A 10,936-nucleotide genomic window follows, 5' to 3' on the forward strand; every position below is an offset into this window, starting at 1 on the left:
ACCACTGACATAAGGGACATGAGTGACATGACTGAAGATGGGTCAAATTACTATTTTCAATGTATCTTGCGCAATCTATGGTAGGCGAAGTTGTAATACTGTACATCGTCATGTCATGAGTTCTTTGGGTCATTTATAAATGAAAATATTTGTTTTTTTCTATCGATTTTTTTTGTACCGCTATTTTACAGTAAAGTTAACGGTGAGTTGCACAGTCTACAGGAGTGGGTCGTGAGTACCCACAATGCCTTGCGTTGCTCACCCAGACGTGACGTAGTTGCCCCAGCTCTGATCTAATGCATAAAAATGTTAATCTGTATTTGATGGATAATCATGAAATGTACCTTTTTTTTGTTTTTTTTGTTTTAGGTACATCCGATGACGCAACTGAGAAAATCAAGAAACTCGAATTGAAAGTGCAGGAACGACAGCTTGAACTGCTGCAGCTCGAACAGCGGAACATTCAACAACAGCAGCTCAAAATGAACCGCTTCTGTGCCTCAGACGAAGATTTCCGCTTCTACACCGGATTCCCATCAGAGGAGGTCTTCATGATTTTCTGGGAATTAATTTCTCCATCTGCTTCCCGGGTAGTCTACTGGTCAAAGGTGCATTTAACTGGTCAAAAGAGGGCATTTAGAACAGCGAGCCCACACCGCCAGCTGCCTCTCATTGACCAGTGCTTCATGTTCTTCAGCCGTATCGCAGCTGGACTTAAAGAAAAGGTACTGGCATCAGTATTCAACGTCAGTGTGTCGACAGTCAGTCGAACCGTCCTCGCATGGACAAACTACATGTACCAAATCCTTGGTGCACAGCCTACCTGGATGACTCGGGAGCAGGTGCAGGACACCACGCCGGGCGAGTTGCGACGTTACTGGCCCAATGTGAGGGTGATAATTGACTGTGCTGAGCTTCGCTGTGAGACGCCATCTTCCCTCACCTTGCGGTCTGAGGCCGTCCCCGGCTACGCCACTTTTAAAGGGTTAATTGGCGTTGCTCCTAATGGGGTGATTACATTCATATCCAAGCTGTACGCCGGCTCCGTCTCTGACAAAGAGATGACCGTCAAGTCTTGTCTGACACAGTTTCTGTTGCCTGGAGATGGAGTCGTGGCCGACAAAGGCTTTCTGATTGAGGAGATTCTGGCAGAGGTTGGGGCAACACTGATCACCCCCCCATTCCAAACCGCCCCTCAGCTCAGCACAACGGACATGAAAAAGACTCGAGCCGTTGGCCGTCTCAGAGTGTTGGTGGAGAGGGCAATACGACGCGTGAAGGAGTACCATATCTTCGATGGGGTTGTTCCTCTCTCCTTGGCAGGCTCCATCAACCAGTTATGGGCAGTTTGCTGCCTGCTGACACACTACCAAGGCCCACTGGACATCAAAGGGGACAAGCCTGTTTAGCTGGTTGCATTTAGCACATTCCCCAGTTACAGTATTAAGGACAAATTAAGTTTAATCTACTGTATGTTTCAAAATCTTAGTCTTAGACATATATATATATATATATATACACGGTATATATATATATATATATATATATATATATATACACGGTATATATATATTTGGGGAAAATGTGCTAACAAAATTAAATATAGCCTTTATTTCCAGTGCAAATCAATTTGTTCAATCCAAGAGCAGTGGTTCTCAACCTTTTCGAGCCGTGACCCCCAAAAAACTTTAGGTTTGGGTTTCGCGACCCCCCTTCCCACCAACATGACTTAAATGTACGCATGTGCATGAATTCACACACTCAATTAAATCTGTTTGATACTATTTTCATTTATAGTTTATATAGCTTCATATATAACACATTCAATCATTGATATGGGAGATTTAATTATGCAATTTTTTTCTGGGGGGGTGGGGGGGCGGTGACAATCATCCCGCAACCCCCCAAAATAATCTTGCCCCCCCCCCCCCCCCCAGGGGGTCCCGACCACCAGGTTGAGAACCACTGCTTTAGAGGGTAGCCTATCTGCCACATTATGCTTATTTCAAGATATTGATCAGATAGGGCATCTGGATAGAGGTAAAAAGCACTCGCCTACCACTGCGGGCCAGCCGCGTATAGGGGGCGTAGAGGGCTTTCATGACCGAAAGTAACCTCTTGCTGTCTTCTCATGTGAGCAGGGAGCGTGCGGGATCGAATCCCGCCTGGAACAAAGTTCTGCTGGTGTTTTGAAGTTTTTTTAATAGCCTACTACAGCTACCATGCACCACATTATAAATATTACGCTTGTAAATATGTCTTAACTCATTCAGGGCCAGTTTAGGACTGCCAATATTTAGCACAGGCCAAAGATTTTCATAATTGTTGGTCATCTTTCAAGACCCACAGTAAATTATCTATTAGCACCAGAGTGATTTGCAATACCTCAAAATGAAGATGTACGTCTCTGGGTTCACCAGGAAAAAAAAAGTGAGCTTTTAGCATGTTCTGTACTCTACTTATAGCCATTTATATACACCCTGTTTTCACCCAAAAGGTCTTTTTGAGAAAAGAAATTGCAGAAAATGGCATTTATGTACACAGCACACAATATCAGGCAGAACTCGCTCTCAATTCTTTTATTTTGAACTGTATTGACATCAGACATGTAAATATTATTCATTATGACACAAATGACAAAAAAAATAAATATATATATATATATATATATATATATATATGAAGTGTTTTTTTTACATTCAACAATACAGTTTGCTCAGTGTGAGTGAGTGTACAGACAGACAGACAGACAGACAGACACACCGACAGACAGACAGACAGACAGACAGACACACACACACACACACACACACACACACACACACACACACACACGATCCCCCTTTTAGATTTCTAACCCCACTTAGGATAAGCAATAACCACGCCCTGTGGCGCTGGGATTGGCCAGGAGCAACACTGGAGGGCACGCAGCCCTCTGTGTGAAAGCCATTTATGTGGCGAGGCTGTGTGGAGGAGGAGAACAGCTTCTCCTCCTCCACACAGTTGTGACTCCGTCTCGTCTCTTTCGGGCTGGCACATAGGAACGGGGTACAGGGACCAGGATCGATCATGTTGGTCATGGGTTTGACTAGGCAGTCCAGTCTTCCTCGCCAGGAAAGTGGATGTGCTGCTCTGCTGCTTGACTCTGTGTGAAAGCCATTTATGTGGCGAGGCTGTGTGGAGGAGGAGAACAGCTTCTCCTCCTCCACACAGTTGTGACTCCGTCTCGTCTCTTTCGGGCTGGCACATAGGAACGGGGTACAGGGACCAGGATCGATCATGTTGGTCACGGGTTTGACTACTGCGGTTTCGATGTCCGCTGCTGTGCAGCAAGTCGATCAGCTCTGCAGCGCGGCGAGGGGGCATTTCAATGGCGTTTCTCCTCTGCAACAAGGAAGCGCGTTTCCTTTCCACCTTCTTCCTAATTTCAAACAACAGCTGCGGTATGTGTTTGATAACGTGCTGTCGGCTTGAGTTTGAGGTTAGGGACACAAAACTATGTCACAGGCTGGGTAAGTGTTTCAACTATGCGCTGCACTCATAAAAACAAAAACACGTCAAACACGTCATTGGCGGGGAGGGCTATTTCTGATAACACGTCAAAGACGTCATTGGCGGTGAATGAGTTAATAAGATGACCCTGGCAATCTTTTTCAGCAGTGTCCGGCTGGCCCAGAGTTACTATTATGAGATCGTTATTAAATAGGCTATAAAAAGGTTATCTTCTTTAAATTTCATACATTTTCTTAACCTTATGATTGTTTGATAAAACAGGCTACTGTAAATGCAATTGTCCTTACTTTAATGTAAATAGTGTGTTTAACTAGTATTTTAATTTTTACTGGAGCCCAATTCCTTGTATGTGTACATACATGGCCAATAAAGCTGATTGTGACTTGGTTACAGCCAGTGTTCTGTACCTTTTTGCCTGGATACTTGCTTCCTTGCATAATATAGTAGCCTACTTGGTTTTTCTGAGTTTCACTACGAACGGCACTCTTAATCCCAACCTGTGAATGATCTGCCTTCAGATTACTTTTATTTGTTGTTATTCTCTAAACAGATGAAAGGGAAACGTGAAATCATCTCCCCATTGGGGATATTTTCACTTACTTTAAGGGAAGCCAAATTCTAGGCTGAAGTACTGACAGTTTTGCAGTGCAGGCTTTTTGCTGTATTTGATCAACTGAGAAAGAGCTGCATCGGATGGATAGAGAAATGTTTTTTTTTTTTGCAGTTCCTCTCTGAGACAGCAGGAGACAGCCATGTGGATTTATTAATGTGCAAATCGTGCAGAGATGCGACACAAAATATCTTCATTTGGCCACCGCTCCCTCCCCAGAGACCATCATTAGTGCCTTTCATGTCAAGTGTGCACTTATGAAAGTCATCTTGCTCATTTTCGACTGGAAAAAAAGATGGCAGCCACAGTAGGTACAGTTATATATAGTGGAATAGGCAGTGGAAGGGGGTGGGTACAGTTATATATAGTGGAATAGACAGTGGAAGGGGGTAGGTACAGTTATATATAGTGGAATAGACAGTGGAAGGGGGTAGGTACAGTTATATATAGTGGAATAGACAGTGGAAGGGGGGTAGGTACAGTTATATATAGTGGAATAGACAGTGGAAGGGGGTAGGTACAGTTATATATAGTGGAATAGACAGTGGAAGGGGGTAGGTACAGTTATATATAGTGGAATAGACAGTGGAAGGGGGTCGGTACAGTTATATATAGTGGAATAGACAGTGGAAGGGGGTAGGTACAGTTATATATAGTGGAATAGACAGTGGAAGGGGGTAGGTACAGTTATATATAGTGGAATAGACAGTGGAAGGGGGTGGGTACAGTTATATATAGTGGAATAGACAGTGGAAGGGGGTAGGTACAGTTATATATAATGGAATAGACAGTGGAAGGGGGTGGGTACAGTTATATATAGTGGAATAGACAGTGGAAGGGGGTAGGTACAGTTATATATAATGGAATAGACAGTGGAAGGGGGTGGGTACAGTTATATATAGTGGAATAGACAGTGGAAGGGGGTAGGTACAGTTATATATAGTAGAATAGACAGTGGAAGGGGGTGGGTACAGTTATATATAGTGGAATAGACAGTGGAAGGGGGTAGGTACAGTTATATATAATGGAATAGACAGTGGAAGGGGGTGGGTACAGTTATATATAGTGGAATAGACAGTGGAAGGTGGTAGGTACAGTTATATATAGTGGAATAGACAGTGGAAGGGGATAGAGGTACAGTTATATATAGTGGAATAGACAGTGGAAGGTGGTAGGTACTAGGGGTGGGAGAAAAAATCGATTCACCTAAGTATCGCGATTTTTAATGTCACGATTTTTTGGATCGATCTTTTATTCCAGAATCGATAATCGCAAATTAAATTTTTTTTTTTTTTTTTTTTTTTTGGTGCTTGCAGTCAGGCCACTCACTGAACAGCAGGCTAGGCGCCGCCTACTGGTTTACTAGTGGTTTTATTACTTTATTAGTTAGTCTGAAGTAATAATTACACTTCAGGGTTAAAGTGGGTGCATCTCATTGTAAAATTGGACTTCAAACGGCCCAAATCTGGCTTCAAACGGCCCAAATTTCACGCGCGTTGGCCCATATCGGCCTGGCCTGCTTGGTATCTAATGCCCGGCCTGAATTATGATCCCAGTCCGCCCCTGTTTTTAACTATATCGCCCAGCCCTACTCATGATATATAATATACAGTCTCTAGTGTATGATTCAACTTTTCCCATGTTCTAATCTAGTGTAAAAAAGCAAACAAACTGAAAAAATAAAAGAAAAAAATAAACAAAAATCGCAATAAATCGTAATATCGAATCGCAATAATCGTAGAATCGCAATAATCGTGAATCGCAATATATATCGAATCGGCACCAAAGTATCGTGATAGTATCGAATCGGGAGATAAGTGAATCGGCACAGCCCTAGTAGGTACAGTTATATATAGTGGAATAGACAGTGGAAGGGGGTAGCTACAGTTGTATATAGTGGAATAGACAGTGGAAGGGGGTAGGTACAGTTATATATAGTGGAATAGACAGTAGAAGGGGGTAGGTACAGTTATATATAGTGGAATAGACAGTGGAAGGGGGTAGGTATAGTTATATATAGTGGAATAGACAGTAGAAGGGGGTAGGTACAGTTATATATAGTGGAATAGACAGTAGAAGGGGGTAGGTACAGTTATATATAGTGGAATAGACAGTGGAAGGGGGTAGGTACAGTTATATATAGTGGAATAGACAGTGGAAGGGGGTAGGTACAGTTATATATAGTGGAATAGACAGTGGAAGGAGGTAGGTACAGTTATATATAGTGGAATAGACAGTGGAAGGGGGTAGGTACAGTTATATATAGTGGAATAGACAGTGGAAGGGGGTAGAGGTACAGTTATATATAGTGGAATAGACAGTGGAAGGGGGTAGGTACAGTTATATATAGTGGAATAGACAGTGGAAGGGGGTAGGTACAGTTATATATAGTGGAATAGACAGTGGAAGGAGGTAGGTACAGTTATATATAGTGGAATAGACAGTGGAAGGGGGTAGGTACAGTTATATATAGTGGAATAGACAGTGGAAGGGGGTAGCTACAGTTGTATATAGTGGAAGGGGGGTAGGTAGTGGTACAGTTATATATAGTGGAATAGACAGTGGAAGGGGGTAGGTAGTGGTACAGTTATATATAGTGGAAGGGGGGTAGGTAGTGGTACAGTTATATATAGTGGAAGGGGGGTAGGTAGTGGTACAGTTATATATAGTGGAAGGGGGGTAGGTAGTGGTACAGTTATATATAGTGGAAGGGGGTAGGTAGTGGTACAGTTATATATAGTGGAAGGGGGGTAGGTAGTGGTACAGTTATATATAGTGGAAGGGGGGTAGGTAGTGGTACAGTTATATATAGTGGAAGGGGGTAGGTAGTGGTACAGTTATATATAGTGGAAGGGGGGTAGGTAGTGGTACAGTTATATATAGTGGAAGGGGGGTAGGTAGTGGTACAGTTATATATAGTGGAAGGGGGGTAGGTAGTGGTACAGTTATATATAGTGGAAGGGGGGTAGGTAGTGGTACAGTTATATATAGTGGAAGGGGGGTAGGTAGTGGTACAGTTATATATAGTGGAAGGGGGGTAGGTAGTGGTACAGTTATATATAGTGGAAGGGGGGTAGGTAGTGGTACAGTTATATATAGTGGAAGGGGGGTAGGTAGTGGTACAGTTATATATAGTGGAAGGGGGTAGGTAGTGGTACAGTTATATATAGTGGAAGGGGGGTAGGTAGTGGTACAGTTATATATAGTGGAAGGGGGGTAGGTAGTGGTACAGTTATATATAGTGGAAGGGGGGTAGGTAGTGGTACAGTTATATATAGTGGAAGGGGGGTAGGTAGTGGTACAGTTATATATAGTGGAAGGGGGGTAGGTAGTGGTACAGTTATATATAGTGGAAGGGGGGTAGGTAGTGGTACAGTTATATATAGTGGAAGGGGGGTAGGTAGTGGTACAGTTATATATAGTGGAAGGGGGTAGGTAGTGGTACAGTTATATATAGTGGAAGGGGGGTAGGTAGTGGTACAGTTATATATAGTGGAAGGGGGTAGGTAGTGGTACAGTTGTATATAGTGGAAGGGGGGTAGGTAGTGGTACAGTTATATATAGTGGAAGGGGGTAGGTAGTGGTACAGTTATATATAGTGGAAGGGGGGTAGGGGTGGAAAAGGTCCCATTGCCTGTGGCCTGCTGGAATAAATGTATGAGCGAGAGGGAAATTGAGCCTGCTTGCAAATACCAGCAGATTAGGTTTCAATGTTAATGAAAGAGAGCAAAATGTTAACATCCTCTCCCTGCTATGCAGATCGCAATCCAGGTGAAATGTGTCAAAACAATATACTGTATAACAAGGTTGTTATGATTCATTTGTTTTAGATGCTCAAACAAAAATGGCACATTTCTTATTCCACAAAAGCAGAGCTGTTGTATTGAACACAAACAAGCAGGCGCCTGACAAAGAAGTGGAATGCAGAGAAGGCATTTTGCCACCCTGCCTCATCTTAAAACACTCTTTAGGCAGAGCACTTGTTCATCTGGAGAGGGATAAAGCAGGCTGTGATGGCTGGGTTTCAATAAGCTTGCAATGTGAACAGATGGCTTTGATTAATGTGAAGGAAGGCTGCAGACAGAACCTCCCTAGATGCCTCCTATTTCCTAAACGAGACATTTTGTGTGCAAATGTATTGTCAAGTTGTCTGCGCTCCTAACTCCCGCAATTAAAGTCAATAGACTGAAGTTTCAGGGATATATAAAAAAAAAAAAAAAAAAAAAAAACATGGCGCAGGTCCTCCCTTGGGATCCCTCCGGGGCCCAGTTCATCTCGGTCCCAACTTTCAACTCTTTTCTGCAGCTCTCTCTCTCTTTCTCGAGAATGTTCTCCTCTCACCCTCCTCTCAGGGTCCAAAAGCACCAGCCACCAGCCAAAACGCTGGTAAAATATGCAAGTGGCCGGTAGATTTGCTTCACCAGCCAAAAAAAACAATGGTAAATCATTGGCTGGTAAAATGTCAACATTCACTAGCCATTTGGCCGGTGCACAAAAAAAAGTTAATTTTGGAGCCTCCTCCTCTCCTCTCTTCCCCCGCTCTCCTCGGTCTGTTGTCTCTCCTAATCCCTGCTCTGTGAGATATATAGTGCTGTTCTGTCACAGTCATTCCATGGCGTGCTGCACAGTCTTCATTTTGGAACCTGCACATGGCAGCTTGAGTGTGTGTGTGTGTGTGTGTGTGTGACACATACAGAGAGAGAGATGGAGAAAGACGGAGAATAAAACAGTAGGCGCCAAAATAAAACATACAGTACACTCCCATTCATTAATACCTGACTCCAACGAGCAATAAGAGGGTTGACACAAGGTAGCACTGTGTCGTTAAGAACAGTGCGCTGTGAGCTCTGCATTGGGAACAGATTTTCTCCATGAATAGATTTGATGCAAAACCTTCTTGCATCGATCCTAAAAATATAACTGCAGACCCAGACTTCCAATATTAAACAATTGAAGAATCTCAAACTCCTCACATATTTCGGTCTGTTCTGTCAAACAATGTGATATTCTCTACCTTATTCTATACACAGTGTTGTTATTCCAAACAGACCTCACACAGGACAAAGACATATCTCTGGGTCATCCTTCATAACCAGATGGTTACTGCAGAGATTTCAAGTGATTTGAAGTGATGTGTGCCAGGAGCTTGGTGAGCGGACTGATAGAAAACCTGTACTAGATGCAGATACTAGACACTGAACACACAGCTCTAGCAAATGGACATTTAATAACACACACAGTACAGTACATTCAGTTATACAATGTAACGCAGACAGCAGGCCCGGACTGCATAATCGGGCACGTCGGGCAAATGCCCGGTGGCCTGGCCTGGCCTGCAAAAAAAAAAAAAAAGCATTTTGGTGCCCCCAGTCAGGCCACTCACTGAACAGCAGGCCAGGCGCCGCCTACTGGTTTACTAGTGGTTTTATTACTTTATTCAGGGTTAAAGTGGGTGCATCTCATTGTAAAATTGGACTCGGCCCAAATTGGGCTTCAAACGTCCCAAATCTGGCTTCAAACGGCCCAAATTAGGCTTCAAACGGCCCAAATCTGGCTTCAAACGACTCAAATTGGGCTTCAAACGGCCCAAATCTGGCTTCAAACGGCCCAAATCTGGCTTCAAACGACCCAAATTGGGCTTCAAACGGCTCTTCAGACGCCAGCACGCGCGTCGGCCCATATCGGTCTGGCCTGCTTGGTATCTAATGCCCGGCCTGAATTATAATTCCAGTCCGCCCCTGGCAGACAGTGTTACACAATGGACAAATTATGCGTTGTGTGGTTCGGAGCACTACTGAGATAAATGAAATACAGTCAATTACAGTGAAATTAACATCAGTTATAAATCAATTCATATAAAACAACTCAATGGGACCGTCAGGTATGGGGAGGTTTCTAAACATCTTGTGAAGATTGCACATTCCACTATAACAAAACTCCCATGAAGCTCTACAAAACGATAAGGACTGGCCAAGTTAACGAAAGATAAAGTGGTCATAAATAAATAAATAATAAATCAGTAAATAATTCAGTTACTCCCACAGTTGCACTCTATATTAGAAGTGCAACAGCTATAGTCATTGGTACAGTATTAACATCTGCACTTAAGAGATACAAAAGAAATGTGAGTTTCTATAATTCTACTGAATTAACATAACATAACATAACATGACTAACACAGTTTCTCATCAACATGTCATGTTTAATACATTCACTGTTAAAGTATCATGACACATGACTAATTATAAAGCTAGAGTGTAAAGTCAAACTAAAGTCAAACTATTTTCCTATGTAAATGTCCTAAAACCTCAATGCCATACAAAAGATTGGCAGAAGCACTTGGCATTTCTGGGGTCTTAGGAGTGTGTGACAGAAGTTAGCCGAACGGATACAATTCAAGAGAGTAATAAACACAAATCACATTGGTTCTTGACAGACATTGCTCTTGCATTCGTTTGTAGAGTATTATTATGAATATTAAGATTCATACAACATAAACAGATCAGCCCAGGATAACACAGGAATATGAGCTTTCATTTGGAACACTGTGTGCGTGTGTACACACAGCCGTGTTTGCAGATCGAGGCAGGCAGCTCACCCAAATCGCTACAAATCTCTGCGCCTCTCCAAGCGATTTCCAGCTAAACTACTTTATTTGCGAACGATCGCTTCATGTGTCTGTATCTGCCTTTGTACCGCTGCGTGAAGCGACTCCACAGATTGCAGCCAGATTGCTCTATTGAATTCCGTTTCGTCAGATGGCTTGGTTGATGATGACATCATCAAAGTGGGACAGCTTGACTGCACGGCGCT

The sequence above is a fragment of the Poromitra crassiceps genome, assembly GCF_964638095.1.
Source record: "Poromitra crassiceps genome assembly, chromosome: 4".
Taxonomy (NCBI): domain Eukaryota; kingdom Metazoa; phylum Chordata; class Actinopteri; order Beryciformes; family Melamphaidae; genus Poromitra; species Poromitra crassiceps.